A 23,332-nucleotide genomic window follows, 5' to 3' on the forward strand; every position below is an offset into this window, starting at 1 on the left:
CATTACATTATATATATTTACAACAAGAGATACGCCATAATATATAGAGTGTAAGGGGGTAAAGTGCACTAACTTCGGGAGGAACTTTTTTAGAATTTTTTTTTCCGATTCCGATTTTTTTAAAGATTCCCATGCAAACAATTCAACTTTTTTACCTAAAAACTATTGGACAGTCATTAATTTTGTTTAAGATTTCATATATCCACACGGCATCTGAAAATTATCTAGTATGGCGTTTTCCAATAATTTTTGGCAGTTAAGTTAAAGCTGAAGAATTTCTATAACAAATAAATGATACGAAAATACTTAGTTTAAATAATAAGTCACTTTATTGATATATTTTCACTGTCTACCGGTTTTGGTACCTCCGTACCATCATCAGTACGACATCAGGATAAAAATAATGCTATCAAATACAGAAGTATGCAAGTATATCAATAAAGTGATTCAAAATCAAGTACCTATTTTCGTTTCATTTATTTAAAATATCAGCAATGTGTTTGCTTCTTTTGAAATAAAATAATAAAATTTCTATAACATCAAGGTTCACCGTTCCAATGTTTTTGCTTTTTTATCGAATATGTTCTACTTTTTAAAATAATTTTTTTTTCTTTAAATATATACGTATAAAGAAATTGAAAGAAAACATTCTTTACTGTGTGAAAGCGGTGTAAGATTTTATGCCCAATATCTTCAAAGCGGGTATGACGATTTGGAATGAATCGCAATTTTTAAGAACTTGTTGTTGCTTTTCTCGAGCAAATACATAACCGTAATGCTTTCGCAAAATAAGCTTATAGTCACTCAAATTTGTTAGGCGGCCAAAGACTGTGAAAACCTTGCCTCTATTTCTGAAACAATTGTGCTCCGATTTGTAACGTAAAAAAATAATCCAAGTTAATTATTGTAATTTCGTTTAAGAGGAAGCTACAAACCAAATATGTGTATATTCTTGGTACGCGTACCAAGTTAATATTGTCACGAATAGGCATTAAAATCGCTTGATTTCAATCACGAAAGTGTAAATTTAAACAATTGGAATTACAGGAAACCTAAATAAATTATTTGTTAACTACTTTCAAAATAGAAAGATTTGTGTAAAAATTTTCGATCATTTTAGCAAAAAAAATATGGTTTTCGCAGGCGTAACACAAGGGTCCATACTAGGCCCTACCTTGTATATAATATACTGCAATGAAATTTGAAATATGTCACTGCAATGAAATTTATTTTTTCTCATGAAAAACATTACGTTTATGCTGACGACACTGCATTAGTTATTTCACATGAGGATTTATTAATGGCGAGTACTTTCCTGCAAATTGACTTTGTCACTCTTCAAAAATATCTAGGTTTAATAATCAATGCTAAAGCTATCACAGAAGAAAATGTATGTTAAAAAAATGGTTATGTGAAATAATTTTTTTGTACAAATGTAATTATGTGTATATTTTATGTACTTGTTAAAATTGTATATGTATTTAAAAAGTAATTGTTAAAAGAACCCGTTGACAAACCGATATCAATTAGTTTAATGGGACTTAATAGTAAAAAAAACTGTATTTTTGAAAGTTAATAAAAAAAAATAAAGTGGTTTTTATTTATTTTGTAAATAATTTTATAACGAAGCAAATAATTTAATCAAAGGAAACTGTCGCAGATAATCTTAGCCATAATATTGTATTTTTTTAAGTTGTTTCTTTTATGAGTTCATACATTTCTATTTAAAAAAAATTTTTAGTAGTTTACATTTATATTTTTTATTGAGTAATTAACATTTTTAATTGTATTCTACTCAAGGGAAACCTTCAATTTATCTATAGCATATTTTTTGGTATTCATAAAATAAACCATTTCGTTATAAAGATTAATCGAAAATAGTTATTTATCATTAAGCTTCGCATTAAGTGGAGCAATGGCAATGAAAAATGGAAAGGGATTGAGCCGCGCATAACCAAAAAAGCCCTTTCTATTGTTAGACGTGCACGAACTACCTGGTTCATTTTTTAATTATCACTTGTTGTATAAATTTCAAATAGCCGCGAGAAGGTTGTTAAATAAGAACAACATAATTATTACAAGAAAAATGTTTATCAGTGTTTTGGTGAAAGGGTTTCCGGTATGTGTTAATTTGAATAATTACAAGTGTCTGTGTTAATTATCATTAGTCACAAATTAATTTTGATTACGTTTGTACCTATTTTTGTTCTCCAGTTTTATTAGGGCTATATAATATATTAATAACTTTGTTAAAATTTAGTCATTAAACTTCATACTAACTTTGTAATAAGTGTAATATTAATTGATAAAAATGATATTAACAACCCATACGTACATGTGGCAGGTAAAATAAACTTTAATAGTCTTGATAAATAATAAATTTATTATTTTTTTCCAGAAATTAAAAAATAAAAATTATTCATTATTTTTTATTTATTGCTTATTTTCAAGTGGAATTCACGTGGAAACGTTATTCCTTGGTAGGTATAATAATTTTGTGTTTACAAAATATATTTTAGACAAGTACGGTTTTTAGTTAAATATTAATACTTGTGTTTTTCATTTATGATTTGAATTGTTGAATTTTGAATGTAATGTTTAATGTTTAAATGTAGGTACTTCTATATATATCATATCTCGCATATTTAGTGACATCCTTCTAATATATGTCATATCTACTATATTTAGTGAAATTCTTCGAATATGTATCATATCTAGTATATTTAGTGAAATTCTTCGAATACATCATATCTATTATATTAAGTGAAATTATTCGAATATGTTTCATATTTAGTGAAATTCTTCGAATACATCATATCTAGTATATTTAGTGAAATTCTTCGAATACATATATACATCATAAAATATCTATGATATTTAGTGAAATTATTCGAATATGTATCATATCTAGTATATTTAGTGAAATTTTTCGAATATTTATCATATCTAGTATATTCAGTGAATTTTTTCAAAAATATATTCATAACACTGTTTATTATACAAGATTTAATTCAGGTTAAGTTGTTAGTTGATCTACAAGATAAGTATTATCATATCATGAAACGACTGAATCAGCGCAAGCACGCATCCGTTACATCCTACACACGAAGTATTGCCTGGCTTACCTCAACATTGGTTGAGTCGTCAAACAAAGAATACTACCGGAGGCTGTTGGAACAAATTTATTATTATATCAACCGCGGAGAAAGTATACTGACGCATACCAAACTGAATGAGTCCACACGACGCCCGCATAACGCACTGCACCGCTCCCAACCAAAAAGTAAATAATCAAGCAGTCAAATTGGTAAATTAAAGTGTATGAAATCAATTGAGACAATATTTATGTGGCTCACTGAAATTACACCATCCACTCAATCCTGTTGAAATAAAAACCTAAAATAATATTTTCTTATGCCAAAATCCGTCATATTAAATACATGTAGGATTACGAAAGATTTTTCAAATATTTATATTGAGGGATAAGTAGGATTTATAGGTCCGGTTAGGAGTTCTACCGAGCCGAACCCTCTGATATGAAAATATCTAGAGTCGGTGAATTATTTTCCCATTTGATCTCTGGTGAGTTGACGTGTTGTTGATCTTGTATTGTTTTGTATTTATTATGCTTATACTTGCATAATGTGGATTGCCTAGATCAAGGCTGCCCAACCCCAGGCCCGCGGGCCACAAAGTGGCCCGCGAACGAATTATAAGTGGCCCGCGTGAACCATTTTCAAAAAACCCGCCAATCCGCCAATTTGAAAAAGTGTCGTGGGCCCACGGTAAAACAAACAATGCAGCTTGCGCGCGGTCACCAGTGTTGCCAACGAAGGCGATTTATCGCTATTTAGGCTACTCAGAACGAGAATCAGCGACGAAAAAATCTAACCTGTTGAACTTACTTTTTAAACAAAAATACACCGGTTTTTGATATAATATTTTTTGCGTCCGAAATGGAATCTTGTAGCCACCCCCCCCCCCCCCCCCCATGGAAAATTGTTGTGGGGAATCACATATGATGTTTTTGGGTGCGCGGAATTTTTTCTCAGCGAAGTTCCGTAACAACCCCCCCCTCCCCATGGATTTCAAATATTTTGTGGGGAGCACTCATTTTGAATTTTTTTGTGGGGAATTATGTTTTGTTCCCCCCCCCCCATGGAAATAGGAACCGTCAGGTATTCAGTGGCCCGCCAGTGATTCAAAATCGTCAATTTCGCCCAACTGTTAAAAAGGTTGGGCAGCCTTGGCCTAGATGATCATTTGTGGAAAAGTGTGTGGAAGGGTTTAGTTTTTCTTGTGGGGAAGATTTAACCCGGACATAAAGACGGAAAAAAATGGAAAAACTTAATGAGTAAAATCTTGAACTGTAAAATTTAATCATTGAAGACATTAACAATTCATTTGAGAATCGCTTATATTGACTTCAACTATTAAATATAACAATGTTATATTTATATATAAAATATTCATCCTGGACTTGCGAAAAACTTAATAAATGTCGCACATTAAAATAAAAAACGGATATATTTTTCCAAGACACTATCTAGATATTAGTTTGGGAAGAATCTTGCGATCATACATAAAGATTGCAGCCAGTAAAAATATGCGTCAAAAAATGAAGAAAATGCTGGTAGATTTTAGCCGAAGTATGGATACACTTAGATATGACCGAAGGAAATGTTGTCAGATTAGCTCAGTGGTAGAGTAGCGCCCTGGCAAGGTTAAGGTCCTCGGTTCAATTTCTAGATGCGACCGTATCTTTTTCTGATGTTTCTTTTTTTTAATTTTCATTTGAGAATCGCTAATATTGTCTTCATTAAATGCATATTTAACACGTTTCTGGTACAATTAGAGTTTATCAATGAGGTCGTTTACAAAGAGTCATTAACTAACATTTTAATTTGATGAAAATGTGTTTTAATTTTAAGAGTTACTAAAAATAGGAAAATTTGTTTTTTGATATTTCCAAAAATTATGATGTTACGAGCTTTCAAAGTGGATTTGGGTAAAACGTATATAGTGGTGAACACGATTTAGTACAATAATTTATGAATCGAATGGAAGTGTTGCAGTACCACCGCGAATGTAACGTGAAATCACAAGCTTTTCTTTTGATAGAGTGTCTTTTGTACGATACCCGTGACATGCCGAGTTTTGTGTTTCCTCCCTCCTACATAGGAGGGAGGAAACACAAAACTCGGCAGATAATTCCAAAGTCGAGCTCTTGAGTACAAGTGTGAAACCGCACAAAAGTCCCAACTGCTCCCAACCGCTTGAAGCCAGTGGTATCCCCAATCGGAGTATGTTTTGAGGCTGGAGGTAGCGGAAAAGAGATGGGGAACGGGAAGCTATGGAATCACCTGGCTGTTCTGATCTGGTCACCAAACACGACCAAAGCCATTTCATTTTTTGTAAAAATTTTCTAGAGCACGTCGGGATTCAAACCCGCAGACTTGCTAGTCGAGAGCCTTACTTCTGGACTGTGGAGAAATCAACGGAACACCTTTCATTAAAATACCGGTAGAAAATAGAACAGAAATTATAAAAATTGCAATCTGTCTCATAAAATAAAAATGAAATCTACAAAATGGTTTTCCCGTTTTTTTGTTTCTGTTTTATTTGAAATGAAAAATGCTTTTTTTTTATTTTCTTCGTACTCTCGCTAAAAAAAATAGTGAGCAAAGAACAATTCCGAGTGAGAATACTAATTCAACTTTTCCTTTACGCAAGCGCGTGTGATTCACCTCAGTTGATACCAGGTAGAACATTGATGTGTTAAACATTAGGAAATAGTGGAAATTATGATATCAGTTTTTTTGTTTATTAGTCGATTGGCTCACGTAACAAATTAGTTACATGCTATGGGAAACAAAACCTAAACGAAATCGATGTTTTAATGAGCAGTGTGTTATATTTACGAGGTGATTTGATTGATTTATTTCTACCTATCTGATAAAAGAAACCAAATTAACGCCTTTGGTTCATACAAATAAATAACGCAATACAAATATTATGTCAATATAACATTTGGATTCAAAGGTTTTTTTCTATTCTGTTTAACCCGTCAGACTAATTTGTTCGCTTTTGGGAACAATTCATATGTTCAAATATGATATAAACGGTGTTGGAAAGAAAAAACATCATGCCCTATATTCAAATTTAGAAAACACACAATAATTATATAAAAACTCTATGAAACCAAAGTTTCCGAACGCAATTTGAATTTTTTATATGAAAACACTCGTCTAATAATATGAGTGTATTTTGATATATTTTTTTGTTATCAGATTCATATTTCTAAAAATGTATGTTTATTTCAAATAATAAACTTTCAAAGCGTATTTCATTACCTTTCAAACACAGTTTTTAGTTTTCTGATACGTTCAGAAAAACGAATTTTCGAATTTTAAAAAAAGTTTCGAATTCGAAACTTTTGACAATATATGTATATGAAGCCTGGGGAATTAAATTTCAGATACGCGAGGGTAAATTAGATAGGTTAGTAGTTAATTAACTGATGAATTAACCACCAAGCCGTTTCCTACAGGATTAGGCAGAGACGATGGACCGCAATACAACTTGGTATGGGCAGACACTCCTTGATTTATGTTCATTCATACTCCGTACTATACGAACCCTTTTGTTATTCTTGATTATTTTTCATGCTGTTAATATTGTTATTATTAACTGTTGATATTGTCTACCGGTTTCGATACTCCCGTATCATCAGGACAGTTATAAAAATTATCCTAAAGTGACCTAAAACCAAGTATTTTCCATTAATTTATTTAAAATATCAAGTCACAATGTGTTTGCTTCTTTTTTTTCAAATAAAAGGTACTTGCACATGCCAGAATTTGAACCAGACCAAGCCAAGAGTTACTTGAGATATTACTTACTCTGTCGGTAAAAATATTGCAAAACAAGAAAAATTATAAAATAATGAAAAAATAAATATAAAACTTCCTATACCACGCTTATGTTCTCTATAAAAATCGACAGGGAAAAAAGTACCGCTAACTGTTCTATATTATTTTGTTTGAGTTTTCATTATTTTCAGACATGGCTAGAGAGTGAGCGTTCCGGGGCGTTTATTTTTAATATTTCCGGAACAAGATCGGTTGGGTCGATTGATTTCACGAAACGATATTTCCGGCTTGCTCTGCTTAAATTGGAACACTGATTATACTACGGAAATATAGGTACTAGGTACCTGAACACAGTATTTTTAGATATCCATAGGTACCAGATATCTTAAAACACTTTTAATGCTCCGGTGAATGTGTCACTAAATTGTATAAGGACAAAATGTGAAATGTATATTGGTGGAATTTTCTCTGGGCAACTATTTCGAAACTAATCTAATTTATAACTTGAAATGCATATTTTTATAAATTCTTTCAATATTTTTGTTCAGTTTGCATGTATTTCAAATGTCCTTTATAAATCTTTTATCCGTAAAAACTAAAAACAAATACTGTTTTAAAAACAAGATAAAATTATCTATCCAGTGTATGCATTTAAAATGAACATTACCAATTTTATAAAGTAAAATTTTAATATCAAATTTGAAACATATTGTCAAAACGTAAAAAAAATATCTAAGAACACCTTAACACTTTTTATCTCGTTCATTTAATAAAAAATAAGAAATTAACGAAGGCGGCGCGAAATATGAAATGTTCACAGTGGTTGTTTTTAGGACTCTATTTATTCGTGGTATCCAGCATAAATATTTGAGAAAAATTGGATAGAATTATTTTATACTTTCTAACGCCGAAAAAAATTGAGAAAAATTGGATAGAATTATTTTATACTTTCTAACGCCGAAAAAATTACGTACTTTCGCGTTATAGAAAAAAAAGGCAAAAATACTTAATATGGACGCCCGGTCAAAACATGACCCTAAAACGCTGGAGGGGTTAAAATGCTATAATTTTGTCAAATAATATTAAATTATCTGAAGGTGTTAGGGATTTATAGAAATTAATAAGTGACGGAATATTGTCAAAAAATAAAATAATTCTAAGAATTTTCAACATTCCAAATGGTTGCTTTACGTTTATTACAGTCAATTGACGTAACTATGTCGTTTGTTTATGGCAATTTTATTTAAATATTTAAAGGTCGTGTAGTTACATTTTACATACCAATACTCACTTTATTGATTTTTTTTGTTCATTATTATATACCCTTAAAGCACTAACCTGTTAACAGCATTTGAAAAAATAAACATAACTGAACTCAACTCATTCAACAATTATCAATAATTAACTTAACATGATAATGATTCCCTTATATACAATAAATTATGGTTGAATCATGTTGAATCGGTTTGACTTAAATACTTGGAAGGCTAATGCACGACTTTATTTTGGATGCTGCAAATTACCAGTTGAAGTAGTATATCACAAAACAGCCGTTTACAATCATTAGCTAATGAACATCTCACTACCGCCTCTTAGCTCAAAGTTCCGACTCATTCTTACCAAAATATACCCGGTCTTGAATTACTGTTGATCCAACGTGATGTTATTCTTCTAAAGATTTATTACTCACGACCGTTCATCTCAGGCCGTCGACTCACGGGTCCATGAAGAATCGAGTGCCGTAAGGATGCGGGAATGACGCATGGTGAATCTGTACACGGCAGTGAACTGTCGGTATCGCCGATTTCTGTTTTCGCATTTACCGCCTTTACGCAATGTATTATCAATATATAAATCTAAATATAAATCTTATCATAATCAAATTGACTTACGGATACTATTAAAAGGGTACTTTTGTAAAAAAGTAATTTAATATATTGATACAATTTGACAAAACACTTAGAAGTCGGCGCGTAAACGTGTAAACTATAACAAACGATTGTGAATCAAGTCAGTCACCGAGTGAAGATGAGATTGTGGAATTTTTGTGATATAATTAATGTGCCTAAATGATAAATTCTTAAGTACATTTTTAAATCATTATTAACGAAAATAAATATTATTGCTAACATTGATAGTTAGAAGTTCGTTATGTGAAGTACATCAGATAGCTCCCGCTCGCCCACCAACCCATTTGCACTGTTTGCAAGTCTGAATACAAACACAATATGGCTCGGTGGGCTCTCAGAATGCCGAAATCGATTCTTTACCGACCCGTGGGACGACTGCCTAAGATCTAAGCACTTCTACATAATATGGTTTAATAACTGTACTTAGTTGGTTTTTACTGAACAATCAATATTTGTTTAAACTTTAAGTGAATGATACACATAGTACTAGATGTGAAATCATAACTTTATTCGTGATCTAACATGCACTTCACTTTTTATGATATTTGTAAAAGAGTAACTGGATTAAAGATAAATAAATTAATAACGGTTGTTACAACGTAATAGAAAAGTGTTATGGTTTTCTAAGTGAGGGCAAAGAACCTACGATAGCAATGCGTAGTCAATTATTTTGAATGGCATTTTACTTTCATCAGTAATAATATATAATATCTATTAAATAACAAGCATTGTGTCAGGAATGATCGATTCAAAGTAATTACTATTTTAGGTTACACGAGTAAGTGAAAGTAATGTCATGAATAAATCATTTTGCCGAAGATTTTATGGCAAATCCCTGAACTCGTTCCGATTACCATCGCCAACTACGGTCTGTCAAATTATATGGAATTGATCAAGCGGTGGACACACTTTTTATCTTAATGAAACAGGTTTGCATTTTATGCAACGCAACACGTGAGAGGAGGCGGCCAGGGGTCTATGTCAAGCCAGATGGTGAAGGGTATTGTAGAGCAGAAATAATTACCAAAAAATTTGATTGTGTTGAAAGCTGAAGAAAATTCCTTATGTAATTTGCACGAGGTAAAAGCTTGGAAAAACCCAATTGAGAAATAATTCAGGTATATTAAAGTTTTACCGAATTTAAATCACATGGAAGCTTTCATAATCAGGGCATTATTAGTATGTTTTGAGGACTTTTTGGTACCATTTTACACAAATTATGTTTATCAAAATATAAAATCACTTGTTCTGATACCAGAAGACCTGCATTAATAAATACTAACTGATATAAAATATTGTAAATTTATTAAAAATCTGAGCAAATTATTCCTGTTCCACTTGAAAACGTGTCCATAAAAATTCTAATAATTTCGCATATCGTCATTATATTTATTGGGATAAACGCAGCTGCATAAACAGGTGTTCCAATATATTCTGAATGTACTAATAGTTTGTTAAGAAATTGCCTGCCATGACGTTTTTATCAGGATTTTAATAAATCAGCAATTTTAATTTTTCTCTGTATACCTACTCTTGACTTAATTGTAATTGGATTAATAATTATTATATGTGTGTATACACCTGTTTTATTTAATCTATAGATGGTCTCAATTACGTTAATTTATGTTTGTGACGACTTTCCTTTTCATGTAATTTCTTTTCAACTATCTCTTTTTTACATTACTTATGAGCCGAAATATTTTTAATGTTACGAAAATATAAATTTATAAATGGTTTTGGGTAAAATATTTAATTATGAATGGTTTTTGGTAAAATACAGACATATGAATGGTTTTGGGTAAAATATAGACTTATGAATGGTTTTGGGTAAAATATAGACTTATGAATGGTTTTGGGTAAAATATAGACTTATGAATAGTTTTGGGTAAAATATAGACTTATGAAAGGTTTTGGGTAAAATATGGAATTATGAATGTTTTTATGTAAAATATAGACTAATGAAAGTTTGAGGTAAAATGATTTCTATAGTACTAGATAACTGGGTGCATTTTTAAGGTGGAAATATTAATATTGTATTGTGATATTGAGATACGTATTTGTTTAACTTGATCGTGCCATGTCTTCCTCGTGCGTCTTCGACCTATTAAAGCATTCACTTTCAAGTCAAACAATATCGTTACACCTCTTTCTGCGTTCATCACTTTCGTCTCATTTATCCACAAATTATTATTTGATTTATGTTCCTCGATTTTTTTTTCGTTCCTTCATAAGCTACCTATCATAAAAACCACACTGTTACTCTTAAAAACTACATTATTTAATTATTTAATTCGACTCAGTATCTCGTTTCAGTTCAGAGATAATGTGTTACGTCTTTTTCGGTCGTTCCAGACCTCTTCTACTATTCAAACCGCCCTTCAAACAATTCTGACACTAATAAAAACAAAGATTGTTTGCTAAACGAATGTTATACAGGTGTTATTGGAAAAGCACATGAACAATTAAAAGAGCAACTGCTGCAATTTTGCGTGTAGTTTCCCACATTTATTCCATCTATTGAGCAAGTTTAGTACATGGTAATATTGCGAAGTCCCTCTATGGCCATCAATCATCACGTAGTCTCACGGGCCATAGGGGTGTGGGCAACGACACCGCTATATGATTAATACTGATGTCCGCTGCCCAGTGCCTACATATGATGTCCACCGAACGTGTCTCAATAACCAAGCCACTGAATTAAATAAAAACGTTAACTAATTACTGCGTTACGTAAACTAATTACACACGCACTTTCAGTTTCGAAAATGAACTCGTTTGAATATTTGTATATAATATTGCGCGTCATATTGACACACCTACAAATATCCGATGCGACGTGAAAATGGCGTACCTTCATAGTTTTTAATTGAAACGAAAGTTATTTGGTATTCGTAATTAATTCAATAATCCACTTTAACGAAGCTCGTTGAATTTATGCGTTTATTACCATTATTAATTAAAACAATTTTGGTCATTAGCTTATGTTGTATTTCATTATGGGGCAATGATTCGTCGTGAGTTTTGTGCAGTTTTTTTTTGTAAAACTTCTTACATGCATTAATCAAAAACAATTTACATATTTTATTAAACATTAAAATTTATGCAAAAGTTTTCTCCTGCATTTCTAAAGCATTGCGTATTTTAGAAGATTGGATTTGTCTTAAAAAATTTGAATGCAAAATTATAACGGTCGTCTTAATAATTTTTGGTCTCAAAACATAAATCATAAAATGTATTGTCATCATGTAGAACAGGGGTCTCCAAACTTTTCAGCCGGAGGGCCACATTGACTACTCCAGTGAGTTCAGAGGGCCAAAACCGTTTTAATTTCTAGACATCCATATTTTCTGTCCTAGGGAGGGGGGGGGGGGTAGACAATAGAATTTTCAGTGATGAAAATATAGCTTTAGAATACGCGTGCTTTGAAGATAATTTTTGATACTCGTTTCTCAGACCTTGATATCATTGCGAATCAAATAAAGATTTTTCAAAAAAATCCTCTTGATATATTCGCGCGATACTTGTGGACGCAATGTATTGGTGCCAAGTACCTCGCCAAGGAGCATATTTATTTATTCGCACGAAAAAATTCGCGGAGTTTTAGCCCCTTCTGAGCAAGGTCTTAGCCATTAGCTGTCACGGGTCCTTGGTGACACTGGTAGTAGAAGTAACGAAACTTCTCCATATAATTATTACCACCCCAAAGACGACTTCAGAATCTGAGAGATGTTTCTCAACATTAAAACGTGTTAAAACGTGTTGGCGAAACACCATTGGAGCTGAAAGATTGAATGCACTGGCAATGCTTTCAATAGAGAATGATTTCATCAACGCCACACCAGAATTCAACAACAGTGTTATCGATCGATTCGCAAAAATGAAGAACAGAAGAATTGATATTTGCTACAAAGTTCTTTCGGATGGCGAAACTTCATGAAGAAACTGCGAAGGTAAAAATAAATACTAGTAGTTCATATACCTAGGTAGTAGAAGAAATATTATGTCATGTAGCTAGTCCCCATCCCTGATTTATCTTAGACTTAGAATTAGACCTTAGAATTAGGCACAGTAAAAAACCTATTCGTGTATATATTTATATTGGATCTCGTACTCCCATTTTCTGGCAATGAAATGTCAGTATCTACACATAAAAAATGACGGTCCCCACCACCGAAAATGTGCTCGAGCCGCCACTGCTCGACGCCATCTAGTGAGAAATTTAGCACTAACAAAGCCTTTTCTACAAAAATAAAGTTGGTTGTTTACAGGTGGAAAAAATGTAATAAGCAGTAATTGTTGATTGAGGTACTAGTATATATTGAATCATTTGGCGGGTTGGAAATAAGCCGACATAGCTCAGTGGTTACAGAGCACCTGACCGGACATCAGAAGGCACGGGTTCAATTCCCGTTAGTGACATTTTTTTTAATCGGGAGATATTTTCAATTTGTATTAATATTTCGGGCAACTAATTATTTGTCTATTGAATTGCCATATTGATGAGTTATCCGGTCACCATTATTTTAATGCTGGTCTGAGAGTGTTAAAGAAAGTAGTGCTGTATTGATTCTCTCATTGATAAGAGCAAAAAAGAGTCACGATCAGCACGTGCCAAAGCGTGCTAAAATCCGTCTGCACTTCAAATGTAATAATCTAGGTTATCGAAGAGCTCTTTCCGGTGCATTCAGTTGCAAGTTGCAAGGCCCGGCTGTTGAATACCAATTCACAACCCGACGGGATCTGCCAATCATCGGAACCAAACACATCCGTCAGTGCCATTGTGGAGATTCGTAACGGAACCCTATGTGTAAGCAATTGTTGAAACCGTTTTAAATAAAAAGTAAAAAATACAACAAACCGCTTTAATGATATTGATGAATGTATTTTCATTGTTTTCTCCGCTTGTACTTTTAATTTGTGGACTTAATGAGGTGAGTTTAACCTATATGAATTCTGTACAAATAACAGTAGAATTATTTTCATTTCAGTTTTCATTAGTTAGAATTTTTATATTGGATGTATAAAATAATAATTATCGTTGTTTTTTTTTTAATCATTTTACTAAACAAATAATTATAAGCAATAATTAGTCGCCTGAAATATCCATACAAATTGAAAATATCTCCTAAGTAAAAATAAATGGCGGTGACGGGAATTGAACCCGCACCTTCTGATGTCCGGTCAGGTGCTATGGACCACTGAGCTACGTCGGGTTATTCTCAACACGCCAAGTAATTCAATATGTACTAGTACTTCTATCAACAATTATTATTATAAGAAGTAATTATTGCTTATAATAATTTGTTATCCTTTGTGCTATTCATAAAAACATCTTGTCTTATAAACATTAGTTTATCATTAAAAAAATAAATATATTTATTTTTATGTGGAAACCGCAAGAGTCTCGAACGTTTCTAACCGTATGGAGCCAGTGACTCTATGGCATCCACAAATGTAATATTCTGTGAGCCTGAAGGTAGACAGAAGAGGAATGAGGAAGGTAAGGAAGTACCTGGAGATTTGTACCTGGTTACCAGACACGGCTAAAGCCATTTCAAGCATTGTTGCGATTCTGGATGATGGTCTTACATCAGGATGGTACTGAGAGTCGTAATTGATATCGCTATAGAACGTATTATGTTATATTTTTAATTAATAAATTGTGAAATAAAACAAATGTATCAAATACATTTTACATGCAACAATTTGAACCCGCCACCTCCAGATTGACGAAAACCTTACCCCTCGACCACGAAGTTTCATATATAATTTTGTTATTGTTTTTTTTTTTACTAATATTTAATACTAATCAAATTAATGAGTGCGGTTTCTATTTGAAGTTAAGATGCTTTCAGGATATTGTCTATACCGGAATAAATTTAATTCATTGGGAACACTGTGCTATAATTATTCGAATTGTGCCTGTAATTATGCAAATAAATTAAGAAAAACTAGTTTTAAAAAATTTGTTGAAAGTTCGTGTCGCATTTTAATTCAACAAAAAAGATGAGAATTGTATAGCATCATAATTAATCTAATTACGACAAACCACGATGAAACTGCTTTTTACGAACGCGTAAAACAATAACTTGCAAAAAAAAAATATAAAATATGCCAACGAGAACGTACAAAATGTATTTGAAATATACGAGTGTTGCGTGAAAAACGTTACCAAACCGGAATGAAAAAACAATAACTATCTAATTAATTAATATGACCGTTTTGAACATTGTTTTAATGATAACGTGTTCCACAAAACCAGAAACCCTATCATAAATAGCACCAATCAACATTCATTTATCAATTTAATTAAGTTTTCTGATTCTTTTGGAAGCGTTGATTTCAACAACGTGTTGCGTTTTGACTGTTGCAATCAGCTGTGGACTGATGCGTGAGGAATTCCACGTAAAATCATATTATTGGCTTTCTTCCGGAAAGGCATGTACAATATAGGTGTCCTCGAGCAGGATAAATTAATAAGGTTTCGGAACCTAGTTGTCAAGGAAAATCATGTTCCGGGAATATATGTTTACGACTTTTTCGCTTTTGCGAACAACTCACGTTTCAACAGTAGTCTCATAATGGCGATAAATATGATCTAAACGGTATTAGAAAGAAAAACACCACGCTTTATTTTCAAATCTAATTCACAGAAAAATATTAATGTACAATTCTATGAAACGAACGTTTCTGACTGCAATTTAAACGAAATTTATGAAACTTTATGAAATTTTTATTAGTCATTTTTATGTGCTACGACAAAAAAGTGAGGTGGTAATCAAATTTATAGTAAATTCATCTAATAAAATATGTGTTTGTGTGCATTTTTTCATTTTAAGTAATTTTAGATAGAAAAAACGTAAGGTCATCTTTTAAATTTATTACGTTTGCATTAAAAAAATGTGTGTTTTTTTAAAAAAAAATTTTTATTGTTGTTACATTTTTTTTTACAATATTTCATATTTCAATTCAGTAATGTTGGCCTCACTGGGTTGTTTACCCGTGCTGAGGCCCCCATTTTATAATTTAAGAATTTATACATTTAAAAAAAAAGAAAAACAACATTAAAGTAAAGATAAATTTAAAATAAAAATAAAGATTAAAAATTAAAATATAATTATAACACTAAAAGAAAAGTATCAAAAGAGAATGTAATTCGCATTTATAATGATATATGTGTTTGTGTGTGTTGCGTGTTTTATATATTTTTTTGTGTTGCGTGTATATGTTTTATTCTTTTATGTTATAGAATTTTGGTAATATTGTCTTTTTGTTCTTTAATCCATTTTTTATTTTGTGTTTGAATTTATTTTTATTTTCCTCAATTTTTGTTTCAAGTGGAAGACTGTTGAATGCTTTAATAGCGTGGTATTTATGGTGTCTTTGTCCAAAGGTAGTGTTTACCGTCGGAGTTTTTATGTTTTCTTTGTACGCTTGTCTGACCGGTCTATTAGTGATATTATGTGTTTGTTGGGGTTTGTTTTTTTGGTCGAAAATGTAGTTTAGTAGTGTTTTAATATATAATTGGCGTATATCAAGTACGTCACAGCTTTTAAATATTTGGTCTGTGTCGGTTAGTTTATGTTTTTTTAGTATTACCTTTAATATTGTTTTCTGTGCGATTTCTATTTGAGCGATAGCTGCGTTTGTTGCTCCTCCCCAAGCAATTATTCCATATTCTATTATTGATTGGCATAGTGCATAATATATTGTTTTCAATTGTTTTATTTTATATATGTTTCTTATGTTTAGGAAAATGTGTATTGTTCTGAGGAGTCTATTTGTGATTTGTTTGATGTGATGTGTCCATCTAAGATTATGGTAAATTACGATTCCTAGATACTTTATTTGTTCTGTTTTTTCTAGAGGGGGGCAATCGCAGATGTTGGTGTTTATGCATTCGTGTATTTTTATGGTGTTTGTATTGTTTTTTGGCTGTCCTGTGTTAGTTATGCTGTACGTTGTGAATTTTGTTTTCGATATGTTTAGTGTGAGTGTATTTGAGTCCAATCATTTTTTCACTTGCGTGATTCCTAGATTCGCTATGTTATAAACCTTATTCCAATCCTTAGATTTAAATAGTAAAACTGTGTCGTCTGCGTAACTAATTATTTCTCCATCTATTTCCATGCTGCAAAGTTCATTTATGTAAATTATGAAAAGAACGGGCCCTAGTATGCTTCCTTGTGGAACTCCGTGTGTAATCGGCAGTGGTTTGCTAGTATAGTTATTAATTTTGACTTGTTGTGTTCTGTCGCTCATGTAACTTTTTAATAGTTGTAGTTCTTTGTCTTTGATACCCATATTTTCTAATTTTTTAAAAAGTGTTTTGTGGCATATTGAATCAAAGGCTTTAGCCAAATCTAAATATATCGCTATGCATTTAAACCCTTGATCTAAGTTGCTATGTATATAATCTATTGTACTTGCTAAAGTTTACTTTACTTTTTACTTGTTTCTAATAATAATAAAGCGCATATCATCATCACCTTTTTAAAACCGTTTTTAGTTTACGGATACGTTCATAAATACTCCATTTTATTGCAAAGCGGAAATAATCTGGCCATCTGACAGAATAATACAGTGTCCTGAGAGTTTAGGGCTATACTTGTCCTGAAATAACCTAGAAATTTGAGTTTAGCTACATACTTTTTATGCTGATCGCGGTAAGGTTTCAATCGTCTATTTAAAAACTTTTTACAATAAAATTAAACACACTGCAAAAGAATTCTTTAAGAGGGAAATCTGATATTTCAAAAGCACTTATTCAAAGTATTTATGCCTGAGAGACAGTCAATGGAACAGGTTGGTCGACTAACAGACTGGTTGAGCTTTCTCGTACGGATGTTGCTAATTTTGCCTTTAACGTGTCTACATTCTTATAAGGAGTTGCAGCAAATAATATAACGAAAGGGTTCTAAGGTCTGTAACTGATAGTTAAGGTGACGTTCAACGTCGTTATTCAATATCGTGTGTTTTAGGCATGAATTTTTGATCGAGTAGAACACATCTTGGTCTTTAAAATAATCGAGAGAGAACCAAAAAAAAAAAAAAGTATAAGGCACATAAAATATGATTTAAAGTTGAAAACCTCCTATTTACAAAATCCTTTTAAGATATGGTTTTATTGTGTAATGCGGCAAATTAAATTCTTTAGAAAATGATCGTAAAACATTTCAATATTTGTGCCCGAACTTTCTTTCGTGAATCAAAACGGGCGGCTAGTGTTAAGCAAGAATTGAAACATCGCCATATTGATAATGAATGTTATTTTTAGCGGCCTGATTCCAAAGGATGCAAGACATAAATAAATATATTCTTCTTCATATTTGATGCATCCGTCTATCAGATTTCAACCATCATTTCAATATTCACCCGGGTAGTCACGCAAAAGTCTAAATAGTGCGTCGTTTTTCTCAAAAATTAAATCACCTTGATGGGTTCTTCTACAACGTAAAGCACCCTTGAAGTGATTTATTCGGAGGTTTAATATTACAGGGACCATAAATATATAAAAACATGGTTTTGAGATAAACCCAAATAAAGATTGGAATGATCATACGCCCAACTGTATCTCTTAAACGGCTGTATCTACGAGATAGAGCTTCGTGTCACTAATAAATATGATTATGGCAATACCAAAACCAAGCTTAACTAAAACACAAGTTTTTGTAGCTAGGCCTCTGTAATCCTAAGCCGACATATTTAATGTACAAACATGTATAATAATACACAAAGGATGTTTGTGCTCTCAAACCTAATAAGGCTATCAAAATGTTGTTATAAATATGAAACATTTTTCAAAACAGGTTGGGGCCAACCAGGATAACTAACCTAAGCCAACGAAAAATACTGTTATAATAGATGTTGAAATCACACATTACAAACCGTTGGTAACAAATACTAGAGTTGTAATTATTATAGGTACTTCCCAGGTAGCGAACAGCCGTTTAATATAATGTAATAATGTCCTTCAATTCGATTTGGGAAACTGCCACCACCTTGGTACTTGATGACTATCAAAAAACCGACTGATAATGAAACAGCGTTAATTATTATTGTCGATGTCTTTGGTAATTGTCAAAAACTTGCAAGGTGATGTAAACTTTTTTTTCTGGCTTCAATGCCATTGGGTTTTTTTTACCGTCATGCTATGTCCCATTAAAGAAAGGAAAAAGCTCAAAATTTTTAAAAAGGTTAGGGAAAACCCTCTTTCGAAGTTCGTGTCAAGGAGACGTGATTTACAACAGAATACTGCGTCAGTGGGTCGGAGCTGAATCGTTCTGCTTTAAACTGGTCTTAAAACACGGGAGGAATGTGGTACAATGTCTGCAATAAGGATACAAGATGAAATTCAGATTAAGAAATCACTGCTGATCAATAATCTGATAAAATATCTTCACAACTGAATCATTTATTTTTACTGCTTCTATTGCCAAACTTTGCAATGTAAAAAAGAGCATTTCTAAATACATTTTTCCAATTAAAGATTTGAAAAATATTGAACAAACAATTTATAGTCGAATGTAAAATTCGAATCAATTTTTAGGAAATTATGTTATTACGAGTTGAAACTTGAAGTAAAAAATTACTTTTATTTTGTACTATTGTTATTTTATTTTGCAATGCTTCGCTATTACTAATGTCTTTCTCGGGCGTCTTCGAATTCTTCCACCATTCACTACTGTATACCACAATGTTACTGTTAAAAAACTACATTACATGGACTTTAATTCTACTCCGTATCTCATTTCGGTGCAGAGATATAGCGTTAAGTATTCATCGGGCGTCTCCGACTTCTTATACCATTAAAACCACTCTCTAAAAACTCCTGGCACTAATAAGAACAAACTGTGAAATTTTCAGCGATATCAGTCGAATTCTTTTCGAGTTTTGCGAGAGCAAATATTCGAAGGCTGAATTTTAATATATTAATATTTAATTCTTATGCTGAATTGACGAATATAAGACCCGTGAAAAATCAATTGTGAACATGTGAATTAAAACAATTTACTTCTAAAAATATTAATTAATATTAAGTAGGTACTAGGTACCTACTTTATCACACTTCTAAATTGTTTCCACAGTCAGTTAAAAAAATTAAAATGATACTTAAATTCAAAGCAAATTGGAGTTATTTTAACCAGATTTCATGCAGTATTAACTAAATCATCACATAACAGACATTGCATGTAATATGTTTGATTATGTATATCCAAAAGTACACGGTGAAAAATGATTACGGGTTTTTTATTAGTATGCTGTTAAAAATGTGACTGCATGATCATTTCCTGATAAAATATCAGGAAATGTCATTCAGAATATATCTGAACACGTTTTCAACGCAATTTTTCAATTAATTTTTTATAGGCCTCCAGTCCCGTTTTTAACAGGAAAATGAATAATTTGAACAGATTTTTTAATAAATTAACAATACAAGATTTTTTCGTTGTTTCGATCACAAAGTGACCGAACTTCATAATATTATGCACTAAGATAGATTATCCGACGTCTAAAGTTGTTAGATGAATGTTTGCTATTCTATCAGAATGTGATAAATCGGAGAAATTAATAATGTTATCGTTTGCGGGAGGCTGAAGTAATGCGGGTGACTGATTAATAGGCGAGGAGATGCACACAACACGGAGAGATATAAGAGAAGTCGAGTGGGTGTAGTGGTGAATCTCTCGCCCGGGGCGCCAAGGTCATGAGTTCAATGCAATAATAAAAACCGACATAAATTTACACTGAAAATGAATACTTTAAACCCAGTTGTTTCGTAATTAGAAAACAAAGGTACTATAAAACTTACTGACACTTCACTTTTGTTTTGTTTGAAATAAAAATATTTCTTAAATAATTTGCAAACTTTATTCTTTCATAGAGTTATTTTTAAAGCAGTTATGGTAAAAAAATAATGCAAACAAAACGCGTGGTATTCTCTCTTTCTTACACTGTTTAAATCATATTTCTCAATATAATAAAAAATGAGATAGCATAACTTATATGCGACCCTATCGGGCTGGGATATATACTCGTATTTCTCTCAAAAAGATTTTTTGTTCTCTTTTAACAATATCTTCCAAAATTGCCCAAGAGTTTAGAGGAAATCAATAAAAATGTAACAACTAAACTGAAAACTAATATTAGCCAAATCAAAACGAAAATCTAGTTAGTACAGTAAATGTCAGGCAGGTAATATAGACGCCCATTAAATAGTTGGTTTACCGACAAAATAATAAAATAATTGTGGATTACCTCATTTTAATGGATATCCCATGGAAGTTACTCGCGATAGAATTAGTCAAGTCTTCCGTTAAACTTTAAAGGTTACAGAGATGGAAACTGATTTAACACAACATTAAACCCATTTACACGTTTCTTTATGACCCACTAGTACTTACCTATATTTACATTGCGTAAGATTCATTTTAATTTACTGACATTATTTTCAGTGTTATATGTTTCTTCATTTCTTCAATAGAAAACAAAACGACTTCTAGATGAAAATAAATAAAATATTTTTTTAAAACAGAAAAAATGTCCATTTATAAGATTTTTACGGTGACTTTTCGAAACAACATTAAATTATTTTCATTAAAAAAAACATCCCTTATTTTTTGTTTCACGAAGTGCGTACACTCCAAAAACATATTTTTTCTAATTTACAAATAAAAATTTTAATAGCGCTTTCAGTAAAAATATCACAAAACCATATCCTTATTTTTATTGAGTTAAACATTTCGAATAATTAATTATTTAATGTTGTGTAGTTATTATTATTTTAAAATTATGCATACCTTTTATTAGGGAACCTTTAAAAATCACACCAACCCCAAACTCACAAAATCCAAAACACAAAAAAATCAAAAACACCTTTTTAAAAAACACAATAAATTAAAACACGTTTAATTGTGACTCCAGTGAGCAGAACTTTGGAATAATGAAATTAAGACAACTTAACCGGCGGTTCAACTTGTCAGTTAAGTTAACCGCGACAGCAATCGGCCTAAAGTTAAGAAGGCAACTAAACGTATTACTCTTGTGTAAAGTCTTTATACTACAAAGCACCGCGGAGATCGAGAGGTGGTCAGAATGGAATAGTCCCCACTTTTCTGCGAGAATCGCGATCTCAGTATTCGCACTAAGTTGCTTGGTCGCTACAAGGTGCTAGTATTCTTAAAGATATCATGCATCCAGGCCTCGTTTATTGTACTTTAGAACTTTTTGCATTTATCATAACATTTACATATTACTTGTTATGTAGACCACGCTGTCGTTAAGGAAGCGAAAAGTGCAGGTGTCACGTTACTTGGGTGCTATACACTCGTAGGTACCGTAAAATGAGCCGACTTTGATCAATTTCAAACCAAATAACTTTTGAATACATCTATTTTTTGTTTTCGTTTATGGATGCAAATCTTGGAAGCGGAAATTAACACACTTCATGACATCCGATCGGACTGAAACTCGGCAGATTTACTCGTTGTCGATAGAAATGCATTATATCAAATTTTGGTGGTAATCACATACACACACATTTCGATGACATTAGAGCAGTTATAATACGCAATAAATGTCGGTATTATCCAATCGGGATTTGGTTCTATTTGTAGAGTTGTCGACTCCAATTCCTGTGTAGAATGGTTCAATCTTCAGTAAAGCCAAGTTTTAGAAGACATTTTAAAAGAGATGCATCATAGCAAATACCTTGTAATATTAAAAATAGGCCAACTCCAGTGAAATAGCTGCAACGCTGGCCGCTAGAGGCGCTAGTTTAGAATATTGACTTTGACATTCCTTTCAATGGTGGCAATGACTTCAATTAATTTATTTAATACTTGGTGGCGGCGTTTGGCGCTTCCATTTTGTATTTTAATCAATATTGATAAAAGTAAATACAAAAATTTCCCAAAAAATAGGTTCAGTTTTACAGGTTAGTCGGTCAAATATAATACGAGTTCGTTAAATCCTGGCAAATAAAATATTCTTGATTACATGAAAAGTGAAATCTACAAATATAGATTATTTTTACAAATATATTAGCATTTTATTACATTTCTAAGCCAGCAAAGACAGAGTTAATGGCCGCTTTAATATTTGTTAACGTATGCGCAATTAAATCTATAAAATCGTACGTAGCTTACAAATATTTTTTTTCGATCTCTAATTTATTAACGTAAATAAATAATTTATTACATACACATAAAATCCATTAAAATGTATGAAATAATTCCAAGGCGTACAACTCACGCGGCTAGAGGCGCTAGTGTAACAGGTTGCCATCAAAATGTTTGGGAAATATCAGAGTTTGAAGGTATTATAGGGTATTTGATCATGGTAAAAAAAATGGTTTAATTTTTTTTTATAAAAACATTTGTCTGAAAAAATTTCGTATAATTTTTTGCAAATATTTAAACCATATACAGGGTGTAATAGCACGTCCCCGAAGGATTTTGACAGGAGATTCCTGAGGATATTTGAAGTAAAATGTATATTGTAAATGTCATATTGCTGTCCGATGATATTTTATAAATTAAAAAGAAATGT

The 23,332-nt window shown here is 31.9% G+C and overlaps 1 protein-coding gene across 1 annotated transcript in view; it reads right to left on the reverse strand.

Annotated features, from left to right (window-relative positions):
- Pxd (Peroxidase) overlaps nt 1–21,828 on the reverse strand; it is a 197,351-nt gene extending 175,523 nt beyond the window's left edge. The window contains exon 1 of the mRNA XM_089639241.1: nt 21,583–21,828. The gene's annotated coding sequence lies outside the window, so the exon portion shown is untranslated. The remainder of the gene's footprint in view (nt 1–21,582) is intronic.
- Nucleotides 21,829–23,332: the final 1,504 nt, after the last annotated feature.

The sequence above is a fragment of the Hesperophylax consimilis genome, chromosome 14 (genome assembly GCF_061612785.1).
Source record: "Hesperophylax consimilis isolate HC1 chromosome 14, BYU_Hcon_1.0, whole genome shotgun sequence".
In the NCBI taxonomy this organism is placed as follows: Eukaryota; Metazoa; Arthropoda; class Insecta; order Trichoptera; family Limnephilidae; genus Hesperophylax; species Hesperophylax consimilis.